Source organism: Camellia sinensis, chromosome 12 (genome assembly GCF_055761805.1).
Source record: "Camellia sinensis isolate YWXY chromosome 12, ASM5576180v1, whole genome shotgun sequence".
Taxonomy (NCBI): Eukaryota; Viridiplantae; Streptophyta; class Magnoliopsida; order Ericales; family Theaceae; genus Camellia; species Camellia sinensis.
This window is the reverse complement of record NC_138972.1, coordinates 164,569,028-164,590,899: the sequence shown is the minus strand read 5'-3', so window position 1 is coordinate 164,590,899 and position 21,872 is coordinate 164,569,028.

Genomic DNA, 21,872 nt, shown 5'->3' with positions numbered 1-21,872 from the left:
CGGCGACTTCGTGTCCAAAGTGCTTGGGGGGTATCTGCCGGGTTTGAAGCAATTGTGCTAGAACCTGCCCTAGGCAAAAGATAAATAAAGCAATAAGGAAATAAATAAACAGATAAACGGACAGCATAATAGCTTAAAATAAATGCATGACATACAGCCGGGCATAACAACACACAGTCGATAAGCTGAATACACACTGTCCTCAAACACTGATTATTATCCCTGTATTACTGGCCCCAAAACTGAATCTCTGATACCCGCGGATAACTGATTCTCAAATACTGACTGATGCCCGCAGGCCTGATACCCACAATACTAAACTGACGCCCGCAGGCCTGATGCCCAAACTCGTATACTGATACATGCATTCCTGTAGAGACGCACTCTAAAGCACATAATAGATAAGTGAGAGCCAAAACACCCCTATGTTGGGGTAGGGTTTCCCTGTCCTATTTTGTCAGGAGCTAGGGTTTCACTACGCACACAGCGGTTTCAAACAACCTATAAACGGGTAAGCAACCTGTCCTAGTTTGGAATGGTCACTATGGATCTGAATATGCACTAGGTCGAATGGTCAAAGAGGGTGCCCCGGTAAAACCGGGGTTTGTGTTCCCATACTGGCAGAGCCCCCAACCGGTCAGCCTTATGGTCATGCCTTGACAAGACAAGCCTCCGGCAAACCGTTCAGGAATAGCAGATGGCAAACACGGTGTCCTAGGCGCACCAATGCAAATGCAATGCAAAGAAACACACAAGTGTAGTAAAAAACAGATATCATGAGTTCGAGTCAAGTTCTCTAAATCCCCAGCAGAGTCGCCAGAAACTGTAGACGTCCCCGAACGCTCCCGGGACGAAACGAGCTCCCGTTCTGTTCATTTTGGGGTCACTACAGCTCAGGACTCTCAATTTTGTCACGGTTCTTAATCTGAACCAAAGAGTCCAAATCCGGCAAATCGTTTTGAGAAACAGATTTTCAAAAGAAGTGCCAAACATGGACTGCTTTGCCAGATACAGAGTCGCCACCTAAATATTTTATTTTGGGAAATTTAGGAAACCCTGACTCGTTTGCCTAAGGCCACGTGTCCGTCATCACCAAAGTTGCCTCGGCTCAGGAACTTGGGTACGATTGGGGAAGGTCACTTCGTGAGCACCCCCGCTCGCCCGGTCAGAGACCGGCCTCTACTAACCATGATATCTGTTTTTGAAAACATTGTATGTTCTTATTCCGATTATGAGCCTAGGTTACTATGTGATGCGCACAGCATACAAGTATAGACTGAATCGCCTGAATTGGAACAAAACATTTCATGTTTGTTTATTTGAAAATGGTTTGATGGTGCTACCCGTAGGTAGGCTTAAAATGCAGATTTTGCCACCCTCGGGTGGGCTTAGTAAAGATGGTTTTGCCACTATCTAGTGGGCTTAAAACTCACAGTTGATGATTTGTTCCAATCCAAACAATCCAACCTTCACCCACAGGCATTCAGGCAGTTATATCACATATGCAATTAGCCTCATGGTAAGCATGCTATTCATGGCAGTCACTCACACGCATGCAAGGATGCTAAAGCATAAAACTCACCGAGTACTCCAAGCTAAAACAGAAACTACATTAGAAATCATGCATGATCCTAACTATACAGGAATGCCTAATGCAACACATACAAAAATGCAAACTATAGCAGGCTCGGCTGTTCTAAACATGGCATATGATGATGCTACAGCTAACATGTATTCAATTCGGAATTGAAAGTACAATGCAGTTAGTATGATGCGCCGAGCCCGGTGCATGCAAAACAGATGAATGATGCAAACATGCTATCATACTGTATGCTAATTGAAATATGCCCTAATCTAACCATCATAAGCGGATAAATAAAAGGGAGAAAGACGTGGGGTTGGAAGACATACAACACACACACGCACACTTATTACAGCATTGCCCTCGCGCAGAGGGTCCGAATAAATAATACAGTCCCGAATGAAAGAATATTACAGTCCAAATAATATACAAATTCCTAATTAATTTACAAATTAACTAAGAAAGCTGTAAAAAACTGGCGTGCAAGCCAGGGACTGCCTTGCTTCTAATGAATGATGCATGTTTGGGCTGCCTTACACGGAAATCCACTGGGATGCCCCAATTAGCCTCTATTTACACCTGTTCTTGAAATGCGTGCCAAGCCTCGGAAGACCGCTGATTCTTGATTTGCTGCAACAGAGAGCAGGGAAGGGGCATAGCAATGTATTTTCACAAATATATGCATGCCTCGATCCTCGTGCCACCAATCACGCATTTCAATATAGGATGAATGCACATGAAAACACAACAAGAACCTAACTCCATCATGGATAATCCGGAGTGTCGGTGACTGGGAAATTGAGACACATTCCGTCACTCGGAGTACGAAATGCACCTTGTTTCCCGTGCCCGGGCTAACTCCTATCCCGAACACGATGCAATATGCATGACATGCATGAAATGCTACTAAGATACAATCCTAACATATACAATGTTATGGAACGACATACACGCTATACGAGGTAATATACAACCGGGCATACACAATGCTATGGATGAAATGGCATACGCAATGCAATAATGGGCTTACACAACCATGAGAGAGCCTCGACCACACTCACATAGGAGGCCATTAGATGAAAACAAGACAACTCGAAATGCGTGCACGCGTGCACGCAAACCGAGGACCGACCCTCAGGCACCGAAATGCCACTCTAATGAGACATGGCAAAGACAAGGAATATGATATGCAAACATGAAAAAATCAGTAACAAAATGAGGGGAAAAACAGCCCCGAAACAAGGCGAAATGACACCCGATGCACGGAATGAAACCGAAATGCAAAACTAAGTACATGAAACGGCTTACAGCTATACAAAGCATGCATAATTGGTACATGGAATGAAAATATAGAAGCAAGGCAGCCCCAAAATAAGCATTTTTATAGTTCAAAGCATGGCCAAACAGCAGACACAAATAGGGCGAAACTAGCGAGATAAAGAAGCAACTCATAGCTGCTGTCCCCAAACAGATCAGGGCCCTTCAACAAAGTTGAAGAGGGGCCCAAAAAATGATCTTTTACAGTTCTGAAAATAGCCCAAAAATAGACACAGGTATGGCTAAGCTCTCATGCAAGAAATGGGCCAAAAGATGGTCAAAGAAGCAAGTGAAGGTTGCTGGCCATAAACACAAAGGGGCCCTTCAACAACATTGAAGAGGGACCAAAAATAATGCATTTTACAGTTGATGGCCGGACCCAAAACAGTACGAATGCAAGCCAAAAATATCATGCAAAATATGGCCAAAAGGAGAGATATAACACAAAGTATATAAATGATGCCTCAAACAGTGAAATACCCTCAATGGAACATGAAGAGGAGGCGAAAATAAGACTGTTTCCAGTTCTGAAAATCGCCCAAAAACAGAAGCATAGTAGGCTAATAAATCATGCAAAAATGGGGACCAAAAGACAGATATAACACAAGGTGTATAAAATATGCCTCAAACAATGAAATACCCTCAATGAAACATGAATAGGAGGCCAAAATAAGACTGTTTACAGTTCTGAAAATCGCCCAAAAACAGAAGCATAGTAGGCTAATAAATCATGCAAAAATGGGGACCAAAGAGGGGTATAATGACAAGTGGCACATGGAAGTCCCAAACAGTGATGAGCCCTTCTTCAATGTTGAAGAGGGGCTCAAAATAAGCCTATCTACAGTTTACATCATGCTCCAAAACAGATCACACATAGGCCAAAAATACTATGCAAGATTATGGCATACAAGAGGGATAATGTAGAGAGTGCATCAAGAGGGCCTCAAACAGTGAGAGGCCCTTAAGAAGAAGTGAAAAGGAGCTCAAAATAAGGCCACTTTCAGTTAGGGCTGGAGCTTAAAACAGCAAGCATGTATGGCTTATAAATGATACAAGAAATGGACCAAAAAATGGGGAAATGCTACTCACCCTTGAAGACAAGTCGTTGGTTGCTTCTTGGCTTGAGAAGTGATGCCTCCTAGCTGCTGGAAAGCTCCCCAAGCTGCTGGAAATGGAGTAGTGGCGGCGATGCTAGGTGGTAGAACTTAGGAGTTTTTTGCTTGAAAGAGAGAGATAGAGGGAGATTTGTATACCAAGCTTAAAGGTAATTTCTTCCAACCCTTAGACCAAAGTTGGAGGCTGGTTATATGGACCAAGGAGAGGGAGAAATGGAGGGGAAAAGGTGGGGGAAAAGGAGCCAAGTTTTCCCCCAAAAGCTGTCTCCCGGATACAGATATTTTTGGGGAAAAACAGCTGTACAGCTGTAAAGTACACACTGTAAGGATCATGACCGGCCAGGTTTTGGAGCTGCAGGTGGCCGGCCGGCTACCTCCCATGGCCGGCCGGCCAAGGGTCAAAAGGTTCAAGTGGAATTTCTGGCCGGCCACCACAGATTGGTGTCCTCCCAGGTGCCCTCAACACAACCCTGTGGTTCAAAATTGGAAACAGTGAAACAGGAGAGAGAACAAGCCATTTTTAAGGAGGGTTCAAAAGGGTCAGGTGGAATTACTGGCCGGCCACCAACTTTTAGTGTCCTCCCATGTGTGTACAACACAAATATGTGGTTAAAAGTTCAAGAAAATGGCCAAAGGTTGTTCAACATTGGCTTGGAAGTGAAGAAAAACGGGCATCGGAGGGCGCCAAAGGAATATAACTGGTTGCTGAAACAATTGCAGGCCTCCCACCCTTCTATGGCCTTCCTGGAGATGAAACAGAGGTATCTACCAAAAATGAACGAAAACCGATGCAAAACGAATGCTCGGGGGCCAAAACGCGCAGTTCGGGGCCCCGAAAACTGCCTGTTAAGCACCGATAGTGGCATTCGACCATGAAGTAGGTCTCTCAGACCCCAGTGTCCCTCAAAGGGGAGTAAATAAGATGTATGCCAAAAATTAGAGCAAACGGAGATGGTTAAGCATCCCGAACCGAGGCACACGGCCAACGGTTCCGAAAAATCGGGAACCGAGCTCCGAAATGGGCAAAATGGCCTATGGCCACAAAATGTAGCCCACGGCCATTGAGAGATGGTCTACGGGACCTCTCCCTCCCCTCAGGAAAAGAAACAGAGCAAACCGAGTCTGGTTCGCAAACCGAGACAAGGCACAGAAGAGGGTTCGAAAATCCGAAGGCAGGGCTCACGGCCGCGACTCTGAAACTTCTAAACGAGCACGATATGCAACGTCACCGAGCGCTCAATCAGTGACGTCTGAGTCTTAAGGTCGGTCAAAAATGGGGTGTCTACACTCATGCATTAAGGTTTAAACCCTCGGACACTTATTCGGACCATCTTACATGATGACAAATATGTGATTATGGTGTTTATTTGCCATTTCTCCTGTATTAGGGTTTAAACACTCGGACACTTATTCAGACCCTCTAGCCTGATGACAGATATGTAATTATGGTGTTTACTTGCCATTTCTCATGCATTAGGGTTCAAAAACTATGAAACTTATTCGGACCCTTTTGCATGATGGCAGATATGTAATTATTGTGTTTACTTGCCATTTCTCGAGCATTAGGATTCGAACACTCGGACACTTATTCAGACCCTCTTGCATGATGGCAGATATGTAATTACGGTTTCTATTTTCCATTTCTCATGCATTAGGGTTCAAACACTCGGACACTTATTCGCACCCTCTTGTATGATGGCAGATATGTAATTATGGTGTTTATTTGCCATTTCTCGAGCATTAGGATTCGAACACTTGGACAGTTATTCGGACCCTCTTGCCTGATGACAGATATGTAATTATGGTGTTTACTTGCCATTTCTCATGCATTAGGGTTTAAAAACTATGAAACTTATTTGGTCCCTCTTGCATGATGGCAGATACGTAATTATTGTGTTTACTTGCCATTTCTCGAGCATTAGGATTCGAACACTCGGACACTTATTCGGACCCTCTTCCATGATGGCAGATATGTAATTATGGTGTTTATTTGCCATTTCTCATGCATTGGGGTTTAAACACTCGGACACTTATTCGGACCCTCTTGCATGATGGCAGATATGTAATTATCGTGCTTATTTGCCATTTTGTCATGCATTAGGGTTTAGACACTCGGACACTTATTCGGATACTCTTGAATGACGGCTAATATGTAATTATGGTGTTTACTTGCCATTTTTCGAGCATTAGGATTCGAACAATCGGACACTTATTCGGACCCTCTTGCATGATGGCAGATATGTAATTATGGTGTTTATTTGCCATTTCTCTTGCATTAGGGTTTAAACACTCGGGCACTTATTCGGACCCTCTTGCAAGATGCCAGATATGTAATTATGCGGCTTATTTGGCACTTCTCGAGCTTTAGGATTCGGACACTCGGACACTTATTCGGACCCTCTTGCATGATGGCAGATATGTAATTATGGTGTTTACTTGCCATTTCTCGAGCATTAGGATTCGAACACTCGGATAGTTATTCGGACCTTCTTGCATGATGGCAGATATGTCATTATGGTCTTTACCTACCATTTCTCATGCATTAGGGTTTAAACACTCGGACACTTATTCGGACCATCTTCCATGATGGCAAATATGTAATTATGGTATTTATTTGCCATTTATCCTGTATTAGGGTTTAAACACTCAGACACTTACTCGGACCCTCTTGCATGATGGCAGATATGTAATTATAGTGTTTACTTTCCATTTCTCTTGCATTAGGATTCGAACACTCGGACACTTATTCCGACCCTCTTGCATGATGGCAGATATGTAATATAGTGTTTATTTTCCATTTCTCATGCATTAGGGTTTAAACACTCGGACACTTATTCGGACCCTCTTGCAAGATGGCAGATATGTAATTATGGTGTTTATTTGCCATTTCTCGAGCATTAGGATTCGAACACTCGGACACTTATTTAGACCCTCTTGCATGATGGCAGATATGTAATTATGCTGTTTACTTGCCATTTCTCGAGCATTAGTATTCGAAAACTCGGACAGTTATTCGGACCCTCTTGCATGATGTCAGATATGTAATTATGGTGTCTATTTGCCATTTCTCGAGCATTAGCATTCGAACACTCGGATACTTATTTGGACCCTCTTGCATGATGGCAGATATGTAATTATGGTGTTTATTTGCCATTTCCCATGCATTATGGTTTAAACACTCGAACACTTATTCGGACCCTCTTGCATGATGGCAGACATGTAATTATGGTGTTTACTTGCCATTTCTCGAAAATTAGGATTCGAACACTCGGACTGTTATTCAGACCCTCTTGCATGATGGCAGATATGTAATTATGGTGTTTACTTGCAGTTTCTGATGCATTAGGGTTTAAACACTCGGACACTTATTCGGACCCTCTTGCATGATGGTAGATATGTAATTATTGTGCTTATTTGCCATTTGTCATGCATTAGGGTTTAAACACTCGGACACTTATTCGGATACTCTTGCATGATGGCTAATATGTAATTATGGTGTTTACTAGCAATTTCTCGAGCATTAGGATTCGAACACTGGGACACTTATTCGGACTCTCTTGGATGATGGCAGATATGTAATTATGGTGTTTATTTGCCATTTCTCATGCATAAAGGTTTAAACCCTCGGACACTTATTCGGACCATCTTGCATGATGACAAATATGTGATTATGGTGTTTATTTGCCATTTCTCCTGTGTTAGGGTTTAAACACTCGGACACTTATTCGGACCCTCTTGCATGATGGTAGATATGTAATTATTGTGCTTATTTGCCATTTGTCGTGCATTAGGGTTTAAACACTCGGACACTTTTTGGGACCCTCTTGCATGATGGTAGATATGTAATTATGGTGTTTACTTGCCATTTCTCGAGCATTATGGTTTAAACACTCGAACACATATTCGGACCCTCTTGCATGATGACAGATATGTAATTATGGTGTTTACTTGCAGTTTCTCATGCATTAGGGTTTAAACGCTCCGACACTTATTCAGACCCTCTTGCATGATGGCAGATATGTAATTATCGGGCTTATTTTCCATTTGTCATGCATTAGGGTTTAAACAGTCGGACACTTATTCGGATACTCTTGCATGATGGCTAATATGTAATTATGGTGTTTACTTGCCATTTCTCGAGCATTAGCATTCGAACACTCGGACACTTATTCGGACTCTCTTGGATGATGGCAGATATGTAATTATGGTGTTTATTTGGCATTTCTCCTGTATTAGGGTTTAAGCACTCGGACACTTATTCGGACCCTCTTGCCTGATGACAGATATGTAATTATGGTGTTTACTTGCCATTTCTCATGCATGAGGGTTTAAAAACTATGAAACTTATTCGGACCCTTTTGCATGATGGCAGATACGTAATTATTGTGTTTACTTGCCATTTCTCGTGCATTAGGATTCGAACACTCGGACACATATTCGGACTCTCTTGCATGATGGCATATATGTAATTATGGTTTCTATTTGCCATTTCTGATGCATTAGGGTTTAAACACTCGGACACTTATTCGGACCCTCTTGCATGAAGGCAGATATGTAATTATGGTGTTTAATTGCCATTTCTCGAGCATTAGGATTCGAACACTCGGACACTTATTCAGACCCTCTTGCATGATGGCAGATATGTAATTATGGTGTTTATTTGCCATTTCTCAAGCATTAGGGTATATACACTCGGACACTTATTTGGACCCTCTTGCATGATGGCAGATATGTAATTATGGGGTTTACTTGCCATTTCCCAAGCATTAGGGTTTAAACACTTGAACACTTATTAGGACCCTCTTGCATGATGGCAGACATGTAATTAAGGTGTTTACCTGCAATTTCGAGAGCATTAGGATTCGAACACTCGGATACTTATTTGGACCCTCTTGCATGATGGAAGATATGCAATTACGGTGTTTATTTTCAATTTCTCATGCATTATGGTTTAAACACTCGAACACTTATTCGGACCCTCTTGCATGATGGCAGGTATGTAATTATGGTGTTCACTTGCCATTTCTCGAACATTATGATTCGAACACTCGGACTGTTATTCAGACCCTCTTGCATGATGGCAGATATGTAATTATGGTGTTTAACTGCAGTTTCTCATGCATTTGGGTTTAAACACTCAGACACTTATTCAGACCCTTTTGCATGATGGCGGGTTTAAACACTCAGACACTTATTCAGACCCTCTTGTATGATGGCAGATATGTAATTATCGTGCTTGTTTTCCATTTGTCATGCATTAGGGTTTAAACACTCGGACACTTATTCGGATACTCTTGCATGATGTCTAATATGTAATTGTGGTGTTTACTTGCCATTTCTCGGGCATTATGATTCGAACACTGGGACACTTATTCGGACTCTCTTGGATGATGGCGGATATGTAATTATGGTGTTTATTTGCCATTTCTCATGCATTAAGGTTTAAACCCTCGGACAATTATTCGGACCATCTTGCATGATGACAAATATGTGATTATGGTGTTTATTTGCCATTTCTCCTGTGTTAGGGTTTAAACCCTCGGACACTTATTCGGACCCTCTTGCATGATGGTAGATATGTAATTATTGTGCTTATTTGCCATTTGTCATGCATTAGGGTTTAAACATTCGGACACTTATTGGGAACCTCTTGCATGATGGTAGATATGTAATTATGGTGTTTACTTGCCATTTCTCGAGCATTAGGATTCGAACACTCGGATACTTATTTGGAGCCTCTTGCATGATGGCAGATATGTAATTATGGTGTTGTGTTTGCCATTTCTCATGCATTACGGTTTAAACACTCGAACACTTATTCGGACCCTCTTGCATGATGACAGATATGTAATTATGGTGTTTACTTGCAGTTTCTCATGCATTAGGGTTTAAACACTCAGACAGTTATTCAGACCCTCTTGCATGATGCCAGATATGTAATTATCGTGCTTATTTTCCATTTGTCATGCATTAGGATTTAAACAGTCGGACACTTATTCGGATACTCTTGCATGATGGCTAATATGTAATTATGGTGTTTACTTGCTATTTCTCGAGCATTAGGATTCGAACACTCGGACACTTATTCGGACTCTCTTGGATGATGGCAGATATGTAATTATGGTGTTTATTTGCCATTTCTCATGCATTTGGGTTTAAACCCTCGGACACTTATTCGGACCATCATGCATGATGACAAATATGTGATTATGGTGTTTATTTGCCATTTCTCCTGTATTGGGGTTTAAGCACTCGGACACTTATTCGGACCCTCTTGCCTGATGACAGATATGTAATTATGGTGTTTACTTTCCATTTCTCATGCATTAGGGTTTAAAAACTATGAAACTTATTCGGACCCTTTTGCATGATGGCAGATACGTAATTATTGTGTTTACTTGCCAGTTCTCGTGCATTAGGATTCGAACACTCGGACACATATTCGGACTCTCTTGCATGATGGCATATATGTAATTATGGTTTCTATTTGCCATTTCTGATGCATTAGGGTTTAAACACTCGGACACTTAGTCGGACCCTCTTGCATGAAGGCAGATATGTAATTATGGTGTTTACTTGCCATTTCTCGAACATTATGATTCGAACACTCGGACAGTTATTCAGACCCTCTTGCATGATGGCAGATATGTAATTATGGTGTTTAACTGCAGTTTCTCATGCATTAGGGTTTAAACACTCAGACACTTATTCAGACCCTCTTGCATGATGGCAGATATGTAATTATCGTGCTTATTTTCCATTTGTCATGCATTAGGGTTCAAACACTCGGACACTTATTCGGATACTCTTGCATGATGGCTAATATGTAATTGTGGTGTTTACTTGCCATTTCTCGAGCATTATGATTCGAACACTGGGACACTTATTCGAACTCCCTTGGATGATGGCAGATATGTAATTATGGTGTTTATTTGCCATTTCTCATGCATTAAGGTTTAAACCCTCGGACACTTATTCGGACCATCTTGCATGATGGCAAATATGTGATTATGGTGTTTATTTGCCATTTCTCCTGTGTTAGGGTTTAAACACTCGGACACTTATTCGGACCCTCTTGCATGACGGTAGATATGTAATTATTGTGCTTGTTTGCCATTTGTCATGCATTAGGGTTTAAACACTCGGACACTTATTGGGACCCTCTTGCATGATGGTAGATATGTAATTATGGTGTTTACTTGCATTTCTCGAGCATTAGGATTCGAACACTCGGATACTTGTTTGGAGCCTCTTGCATGATGGCAGATATGTAATTATGGTGTTTGTTTGCCATTTCTCAAGCATTATGGTTTAAACACTCGAACACTTATTCGGACCCTCTTGCATGATGACAGATATGTAATTATGGTGTTTACTTGCAGTTTCTCATGCATTAGGGTTTAAACACTCAGACACTTATTCAGACCCTCTTGCATGATGGCAGATATGTAATTATCGTGCTTATTTTCCATTTGTCATGCATTCGGGTTTAAACAGTCGGACACTTAATCAGATACTCTTGCATGATGGCTAATACGTAATTATGGTGTTTACTTGCCATTTCTCGAGCATTAGGATTCGAACACTCGGACACTTATCCGGACTCTCTTGGATGATGGCAGATATGTAATTATGGTGTTTATTTGCCATTTCTCTTGCATTAGGGTTTAAACCCTCGGACACTTATTCGGACCATCATGCATGATGACAAATATGTGATTATGGTGTTTATTTGCCATTTCTCCTGTATTAGGGTTTAAGCACTCGGACACTTATTCGGACCCTCTTGCCTGATGACAGACATGTAATTATGGTGTTTGCTTGCCATTTCTCATGCATTAGGGTTTAAAAACTATGAAACTTATTCGGACCCTTTTGCATGATGGCAGATACGTAATTATTGTGTTTACATGCCATTTCTCGTGCATTAGGATTTGAATACTCGGACACATATTCGGACTCTCTTGCATGATGGCATATATGTAATTATGGTTTCTATTAGCCATTTCTGATGCATTAGGGTTTAAACACTCGAACACTTATTCGGACTCTCTTGCATGATGGCAGATATGTAATTATGGTGTTTATTTGGCATTTCTCGAGCATTAGGATTCGAACACTCGGACACTTATTCGGACCCTCATCCATGATGGCAGATATGTAATTATGGTGTGTACTTGACATTTCTCAAGCATTAGGGTATATACACTCGGACACTTATTTGGACCCTCTTGCATGATGGCAGATATGTAATTATGGGGTTCACTTGCCATTTCCCAAGCATTAGGGTTAAAACACTCGGACACTTATTGGGACCCCCTTGCATGGTGGCAGATATGTAATTATGGTGTTTACCTGCAATTTCGAGAGCGTTAGGATTCGAACACTCGGATACTTATTTGGACCCTCTTGCATGATGGCAGATATGTAATTATGGTGTTTATTTTTAATTTCTCATGCATTATGGTTTAAACACTCGAACACTTATTCGGACCCTCTTGCATGATGGCAGATATGCAATTATGGTGTTTACTTGCCATTTCTCGAACATTATGATTTGAACACTCGGACAGTTATTCAGACCCTCTTGCATGATGGCAGATATGTAATTACGGTGTTTAATTGCAGTTTCTCATGCATTAGGGTTTAAACACTCAGACACTTATTCAGACCCTCTTGCATGATGGCAGATATGTAATTATCGTGCTTATTTTCCATTTGTCATGCATTAGGGTTTAAACACTCGGACACTTATTCGGATACTCTTGCATGATGGCTAATATGTAATTGTGGTGTTTACTTGCCATTTCTCGAGCATTATGATTCGAACACTGGGACACTTATTCGGACTCTCTTGTATGATGGCAGATATGTAATTATGGTGTTTATTTGCCATTTCTCATGCATTAGGGTTTACACCCTCGGACACTTATTCGGACCATCTTCCATGATGACAAATATGTGATTATGGTGTTTATTTGCCATTTCTCCTGTATTAGGGTTTAAGCACTCGGACACGTATTCGAACCCTCTTGCCTGATGACAGATATGTAATTATGGTGTTTACTTTCCATTTCTCATGCATTAGGGTTTAAAAAATATGAAACTTATTCAGACCCTTTTGCATGATGGCAGATTTGTAATTATTGTGTTTACTTGCCATTTCTCGTGCATTAGGATTCGAACACTCGGACACATATTCGGACTCTCTTGCATGATGGCAGATATGTAATTATGGTTTCTATTTGCCATTTCTCATGCATTAGGGTTTAAACACTCGGACACTTATTTGGACCCTCTTGCATGATGGCAGATATGTAATTATGGTGTTTACCTGCAATTTCGAGAGCATTAGGATTCGAACACTCGGATACTTATTTGGACCCTCTTGCATGATGGCAGGTATGTAATTATGGTGTTTATTTTCAATTTCTCATGCATTATGGTTTAAACACTCGCACACTTATTCGGACCCTCTTGCATGATGGCAGATATGTAATTATGGTGTTTACTTGCCATTTCTCGAACATTAGGATTCGAACACTCGGACGGTTATTCAGACCCTCTTCCATGATGGCAGATATGTAATTATGGTGTTTACTTGCAGTTTCTCCTGCATTAGGGTTTAAACACTCGGACACTTATTCGGACCCTCTTGCATGATGGCAGATATGTGATTATCGTGCTTATTTTCCATTTGTCATGCATTAGGGTTTAAACACTCGGACACTTATTCGGATACTCTTGCATGATGGCTAATATGAAATTATGGTGTTCACTTGTCATTTCTCGAGCATTAGGATTCGAACACTGGGACACTTATTCGTACTCTCTTGGATGATGGCAGATATGTAATTATGGTGTTTATTTGCCATTTCTCAAGCATTAGGGTTTAAACCCTCGGACACTTATTCAGACCATCTTTCATGATGACAAGTATATGATTGTGGTGTTTATTTTCCATTTCTCCTGTAATAGGGTTTAAACACCCGGACACTTATTCGAACCCTCTTGCCTGATGACAGATTTGTAATGATGGTGTTTACTTGCCATTTCTCATGCATTAGGGTTTAAAAACAATGAAACTTATTCGGACCCTTTTGCATGATGGCAGATATGTAATTATTTTGTTTACTTGCCATTTCTCGTGCATTAGGATTCGAACACTCGGACCCTTATTCAGACCCTCTTGCATGATGGCAGATATGTAATTATGGTTTCTATTTTCCATTTTTCATGCATTAGGGTTTAAACACTCAGACACTTATTCGGACCCTCTTGCATGATGGCAGATATGTAATTATGGTGCTTATTTGCCATTTCTCGAGCATTAGGATTCGAACACTCGGACACTTATTCGGACCCTCTTACATGATGGCAGATATGTAATTATGGTGTTTACTTGCCATTTCTCAAGCATTAGGGTTTAAACACTCGGATACTTATTCGGACCCTCATGCGTGATGGCAGATATGTAATTATGGTGTTTACTTGGCATTTCCCAAGCATTAGGGTTTAAACACTCGGACACTTATTGGGACCCTCTTGCATGATGGCAGATATGTAATTTTGGTGTTTACATGCCATTTGCCAAGCATTAGGGTTTAAACACTCAGACACTTATTGGGACCCTCTTGCATGATGGCAGATATGTGATTATGTTGTTTACCTGCCATTTCTCGAGCATTAGGATTCGAACACTCGGATACTTATTTGGACCCTCTTGCATGATGGCAGATTTGTAATTATGGTGTTTATTTTCCATTTCTCATGCATTATGGTTTAAACACTTGAACACTTATTCGGACCCTCTTGCATGATGACAGATATGTAATTATAGTGTTTACATGTAATTTCTCATGCATTAGGCTTTAAAAACTATGAAACTTATTCGGACCCTCTTGCATGATGGCAGATACGTAATTATTGTGTTTAGTTGCCATTTCTCGAGCACTAGGATTCAAACACTCGGACACTTATTCGGACCCTCTTGCATGATGGCAGATATGTAATTATGGTGTTTATTTGCCATTTCTCATGCATTACGGTTTAAACACTCGGACACTTATTCGACCCCTCTTGCATGATGGCAGATATGTAATTATCGTGCTTATTTGCCATTTGTCATGCATTAGGGTTTAAACACTCGGACACTTATTCGGATACTCTTGAATGATGGCTAATATGTAATTATGGTGTTTACTTGCCATTTCTCGAGCATTAGTATTCGAACACTCGGACACTTATTCGGACTCTCCTGGATGATGGTAGATATGTAATTATGGTGTTTCTTTGCCATTTCCCATGCATTAGGGTTTAAACCCTCAGACACTTATTCGGACCATCTTGCATGATGACAAATATGTAATTATCGTGTTTATTTGCCATTTCTCCTGTATTAGGGTTTAAACATTCGGACACTTCTTCGGACCCTCTTGCCTGATGACAGATATGTAATTATGGTGTTTACTTGCCATTTCTCACGTGGTAGGGCTTAAAAACTATGAAACTTATTCGGACCCTCTTGCATGATGGCTGATATGTAATTATTGTGTTTATTTGCCATTTCTCGAGCATTAGGATTCGAACACTCGGACACTTACTCGGACCCTCTTGCACGATTGCAGATTTGTAATTATCGTGCTTATTTGCCATTTGTCGTGCATTAGGGTTTAAACACTCGGACACTTATTCGGATACTCTTGAATGATGGCTAATATGTAATTATGGTGTTTACTTGCCATTTCTCGAGCATTAGTATTCGAACACTCGGACACTTATTTGGACCCTCTTGCATGACGGCAGATATGTAATTATGGTGTTTATTTGCCATTTCTCATGCATTAGCGTTTAAACAATCGGACACTTATTCAGACCCTCTTGCCTGATGACAGTTATGTAATTATGTTGTTTACTTGCCATTTCTCATGAATTTGGGTTTCAAAACTATGAAACTTATTCAGACCCTCTTGCCTGATGACAGATATGTAATTATGATGTTTACTTGCCATTTCTCATGCATTAGGGTTTAAAAACTATGAAACTTATTCGGACCCTCTTGCATGATGGCAGATACGTAATTATTGTGTTTAGTTGCCATTTCTCGAGCATTAGGATTCGAACACTCGGACACTTATTCGGACCCTCTTGCATGATGGCAGATATGTAATTATGGTGTTTATTTGCCACTTCTCATGCATTAGGGTATAAACACTTGGACACTTATTCGGACCCTCTTGCATGATGGCAGATATGTAATTATTGTGCTTATTTGAAATTTGTCATGCATTAGGGTTTAAACACTCGGACACTTATTCGGATACTCTTGAATGATGGCTAATATGTAATTATGGTGTTCACTTGCCATTTCCCGAGCATTAGGATTCGAGCACTCGGACACTTATTCGGACTCTCCTGGATGATGGCAGATATGTAGTTATGGTGTTTCTTTGCCATTTCTCATGCATTAGGGTTTAAACCGTCGGACACTTATTCGGACCATCTTGCATGATGACAAATATGTAATTCTGGTGTTTATTTGTCATTTCTCGAGCATAGGATTCGAACACTTGGACACTTATTCGGACGCTGTTGCACGATGACAGATATGTAATTATGGTGTTTACTTGCCATTTCTCGCGCATTAGGATTCGAAAACTCGGACAATTATTCGGACCCTCTTGCATGATGTCAGATATGTAATTATGGTGTTTAATTGCCGTTTCTCATGCATTAGGGTTTAAACACTCGGACACTTATTGGGACCCTCTTGCATGATGGCAGATATGTAATTATGGTGTTTATTTTCCATTTCTCATGCATTATGGTTCAAGCAATCGAACACTTATTCGGACCCTCTTGCGTGATGGCAGATATGTAATTATGGTGTTTACTTGCAGTTTCTCATGCATTAGGGTTTAAACACTCGGACACCTATTCTGACCCTCTTGCAAGATGGCAGATATGTAATTATCGTGCTTATTTGCCATTTGTCATGCATTAGGGTTTAAACACTCGGACACTTATTCGGATACTCTTGAATGATGGTTAATATGTAATTATGGTGTTTACTTGCCATTTCTCGGGCATTAGGATTCGAACAGTCGGACACTTATTCGGACCCTCTTGCATGATGGCAGATATGTAATTATGGTGTTTGTTTGCCATTTCTCATGCATTAGGGTTTAAACACTCGGACACTTATTCGGATACTCCTGCATGATGGCAAATATGTAATTTTGGTGTTTACTTGCCATTTCTCGAGCATTACGATTCGAACACTGGGACACTTATTCGGACCCTCTTGCATGATGGCAGATATGTAATTATCATGCTTATTTTCCATTTGTCATGCATTAGGGTTTAAACACTCGGACACTTATTCGGATACTCCTGCATGATGGCAAATATGTAATTATGGTGTTTACTTTCCATTTCTCGAGCATTACGATTCGAACACTCGGACACTTATTCGGACCCTCTTGCATGACGGTAGATATGTAATTATGGTGTTTATTTGCCATTTCTCGTGCGTTAGGGTTTAAAAACTCAGACACTTATTCAGACCCTCTTGCCTGATGACAGTTATGTAATTATGGTGTTTACATGCCATTTCTCATGAATTGGGGTTTAAAAACTATGAAACTTATTCGGACCCTCTTGCATGATGGCAGATATGTAATTACAGTGTTTACTTGCAATTTCTCATGCATTAGGGTTTAAAAACTATGAAACTTATTCGGACCCTCTTGCATGATGGCATATACGTAATTATTGTGTTTAGTTTCCATTTCTCGAGCATTAGGATTCGAACACTCGGACACTTATTCGGACCCTCTTGCATGATGGCAGATATGTAATTAGGGTGTTTATTTGCCATTTCTCATGCATTAGTCTTTAAACACTCGGGCACTTATTCGGACCCTCTTGCATGATGGCAGATATGTAATTATGTTGGTTATTTGGCATTTCTCGAGCATTAGGATTCGAACACTCGGACACTTATTCAGACCCTCTTGTATGATGGCAGATATCTAATTATGGTGTTTACTTGCCATTTCTCGAGCATTAGGATTCGAACACTCGGACAGTTATTCGGACCTTCTTTCATGATGGCAGATATGTCATTATGGTCTTTACCTACCATTTCTCATGCATTAGGGTTTAAACACACGGACACTTATTCGGACCATCTTGCATAATGGCAAATATGTAATTATGGTGTTTATTTGCCATTTATCCTGTATTAGGGTTTAAACACTCGGACACATATTTAGACCCTCTTGCCTGATGCAGATATATAATTATGTTTTTTACTTGCCATTTCTCATGCATTAGGGTTTAAAAACTAGGAAACTTATTCGGACCCACTTGCATGATGGCAGATATGTAGTTATAGTGTTTACTTGCCATTTCTCGAGCATTAGGATTCTAACACTCGGACACTTATTCGGACCCTCTTGCATGATGGCAGATATGTAATATTGTGTTCATTTTCCATTTCTCTTACATTAGGGTTTAAACACTCGGACACTTATTCGGACCCTCTTGCATGATGACAGATATGTAATTATGGTGTTTATTTGCCATTTCTCGAGCATTAGGATTCGAACACGCGGACACTTATTCAGACCCTCTTGCAGGATGGTAGATATGTAATTATGGTGTTTACTTGCCATTTCTCGAGCATTAGGATTCGAAAACTCGGACAGTTACTCGAACCCTCTTGCATGATGTCAGATATGTAATTATGGTGTTTGATTGCCATTTCTCATGCATTAGGGTTTAAACACTCGGGCACTTATTCGGACCCTCTTGCATGATGGCAGATTTGTAATTATGCTTCTTATTTCACATTTCTCGAGCATTAGGATTCGAACACCCGGACACTTATTCGGACCCTCTTGCATGATGGCAGATATGTAATTGTGGTGTTTACTTGCCATTTCTCGAGCATTAGGATTCGAACACTCGGACAGTTATTCAGACATTCTTGCATCATGGCTGATATGTCATTATGGTCTTTACTTGCCATTTCTCATGCATTAGGATTTAAACACTCGGACACTTAATCGGACCCTCTTGCCTGATGCATATATGTAATCATGGTGTTTAACTGCCATTTCTCGAGCATTAGGATTCGAACACTCGGATACTTATTCGGATCCTCTTGCATGATGGCAGATATGTAATTATAGTGGTTACATGCCATTTCTCGAGCATTAGGATTCGAACACTCGGACACTTATTCGGACCCTCTTGCATGATGGCAGATATGTAATATTGTGTTTATTTGCCACTTCTCATGCGTTAGGGTTTAAACACTCGGACACTTATTCGGACCCTCTTGCATGATGGCAGATATATAATTATGGGGTTTATTTGCCATTTCTCGAGCATTAGGATTCGAACACTCGGACACTTATTCAGACCCTCTTGCATGATGGCAGATATGTAATTATCGTGCTTATTTGAAATTTGTCATGCATTAGGGTTTAAACACTCGGACACTTATTCGGATACTCTTGAATGATGGCTAATATGTAATTATGGTGTTCACTTTCCATTTCCCGAGCATTAGGATTCGAGCACTCGGACACTTATTCGGACTCTCCTGGATGATGGCAGATATGTAGTTATGGTGTTTCTTTGCCATTTCTCATGCATTAGGGTTTAAACCGTCGGACACTTATTCGGACCATCTTGCATGATGACAAATATGTAATTCTGGTGTTTATTTGTCATTTCTCGAGCATAGGATTCGAACACTTGGACACTTATTCGGACGCTGTTGCACGATGACAGATATGTAATTATGGTGTTTACTTGCCATTTCTCGAGCATTAGGATTCGAAAACTCGGACAATTATTCGGACCCTCTTGCATGATGTCAGATATGTAATTATGGTGTTTAATTGCCATTTCTCATGCATTAGGGTTTAAACACTCGGACACTTATTGGGACCCTCTTGCATGATGGCAGATATGTAATTATGGTGTTTATTTTCCATTTCTCATGCATTATGGTTCAAGCAATCGAACACTTATTCGGACCCTCTTGCGTGATGGCAGATATGTAATTATGGTGTTTACTTGCAGTTTCTCATGCATTAGGGTTTAAACACTCGGACACCTATTCTGACCCTCTTGCAAGATGGCAGATATGTAATTATCGTGCTTATTTGCCATTTGTCATGCATTAGGGTTTAAACACTCGGACACTTATTCGGATACTCTTGAATGATGGTTAATATGTAATTATGGTGTTTACTTGCCATTTCTCGAGCATTAGGATTCGAACAGTCGGACACTTATTCGGACCCTCTTGCATGATGGCAGATATGTAATTATGGTGTTTGTTTGCCATTTCTCATGCATTAGGGTTTAAACACTCGGACACTTATTCGGATACTCCTGCATGATGGTAAATATGTAATTTTGGTGTTTACTTGCCATTTCTCGAGCATTACGATTCGAACACTCGGACACTTATTCGGACCCTCTTGCATGATGGCAGATATGTAATTATCATGCTTATTTGCCATTTGTCATGCATTAGGGTTTAAACACTCGGACACTTATTCGGATACTCCTGCATGATGGCAAATATGTAATTATGGTGTTTACTTTCCATTTCTCGAGCATTACGATTCGAACACTCGGACACTTATTCGGACCCTCTTGCACGACGGTAGATATGTAATTATGGTGTTTATTTGCCATTTCTCATGCGTTAGGGTTTAAAAACTCAGACACTTATTCAGACCCTCTTGCCTGATGATAGTTATGTAATTATGGTGTTTACATGCCATTTCTCATGAATTGGGGTTTAAAAACTATGAAACTTATTCGGACCCTCTTGCATGATGGCAGATATGTAATTACAGTGTTTACTTGCAATTTCTCATGCATTAGGGTTTAAAAACTATGAAACTTATTCGGACCCTCTTGCATGATGGCAGATACGTAATTATTGTGTTTAGTTTCCATTTCGAGCATTAGGATTCGAACACTCGGACACTTATTCGGACCCTCTTGCATGATGGCAGATATGTAATTATGGTGTTTATTTGCCATTTCTCATGCATTATTCTTTAAACACTCGGGCACTTATTCGGACCCTCTTGCATGATGGCAGATATGTAATTATGTTGGTTATTTGGCATTTCTCGAGCATTAGGATTCGAACACTCGGACACTTATTCAGACCCTCTTGTATGATGGCAGATATCTAATTATGGTGTTTACTTGCCATTTCTCGAGCATTAGGATTCGAACACTCGGACAGTTATTCGGACCTTCTTTCATGATGGCAGATATGTCATTATGGTTTTACCTACCATTTCTCATGCATTAGGGTTTAAACACACGGACACTTATTCGGACCATCTTGCATAATGGCAAATATGTAATTATGGTGTTTATTTGCCATTTATCCTGTATTAGGGTTTAAACACTCGGACACATATTTAGACCCTCTTGCCTGATGCAGATATATAATTATGTTTTTTACTTGCCATTTCTCATGCATTAGGGTTTAAAAACTAGGAAACTTATTCGGACCCACTTGCATGATGGCAGATATGTAGTTATAGTGTTTACTTGCCATTTCTCGAGCATTAGGATTCTAACACTCGGACACTTATTCGGACCCTCTTGCATGATGGCAGATATGTAATATTGTGTTCATTTTCCATTTCTCTTCCATTAGGGTTTAAACACTCGGACACTTATTCGGACCCTCTTGCATGATGACAGATATGTAATTATGGTGTTTATTTGCCATTTCTCGAGCATTAGGATTCGAACACGCGGACACTTATTCAGACCCTCTTGCAGGATGGTAGATATGTAATTAT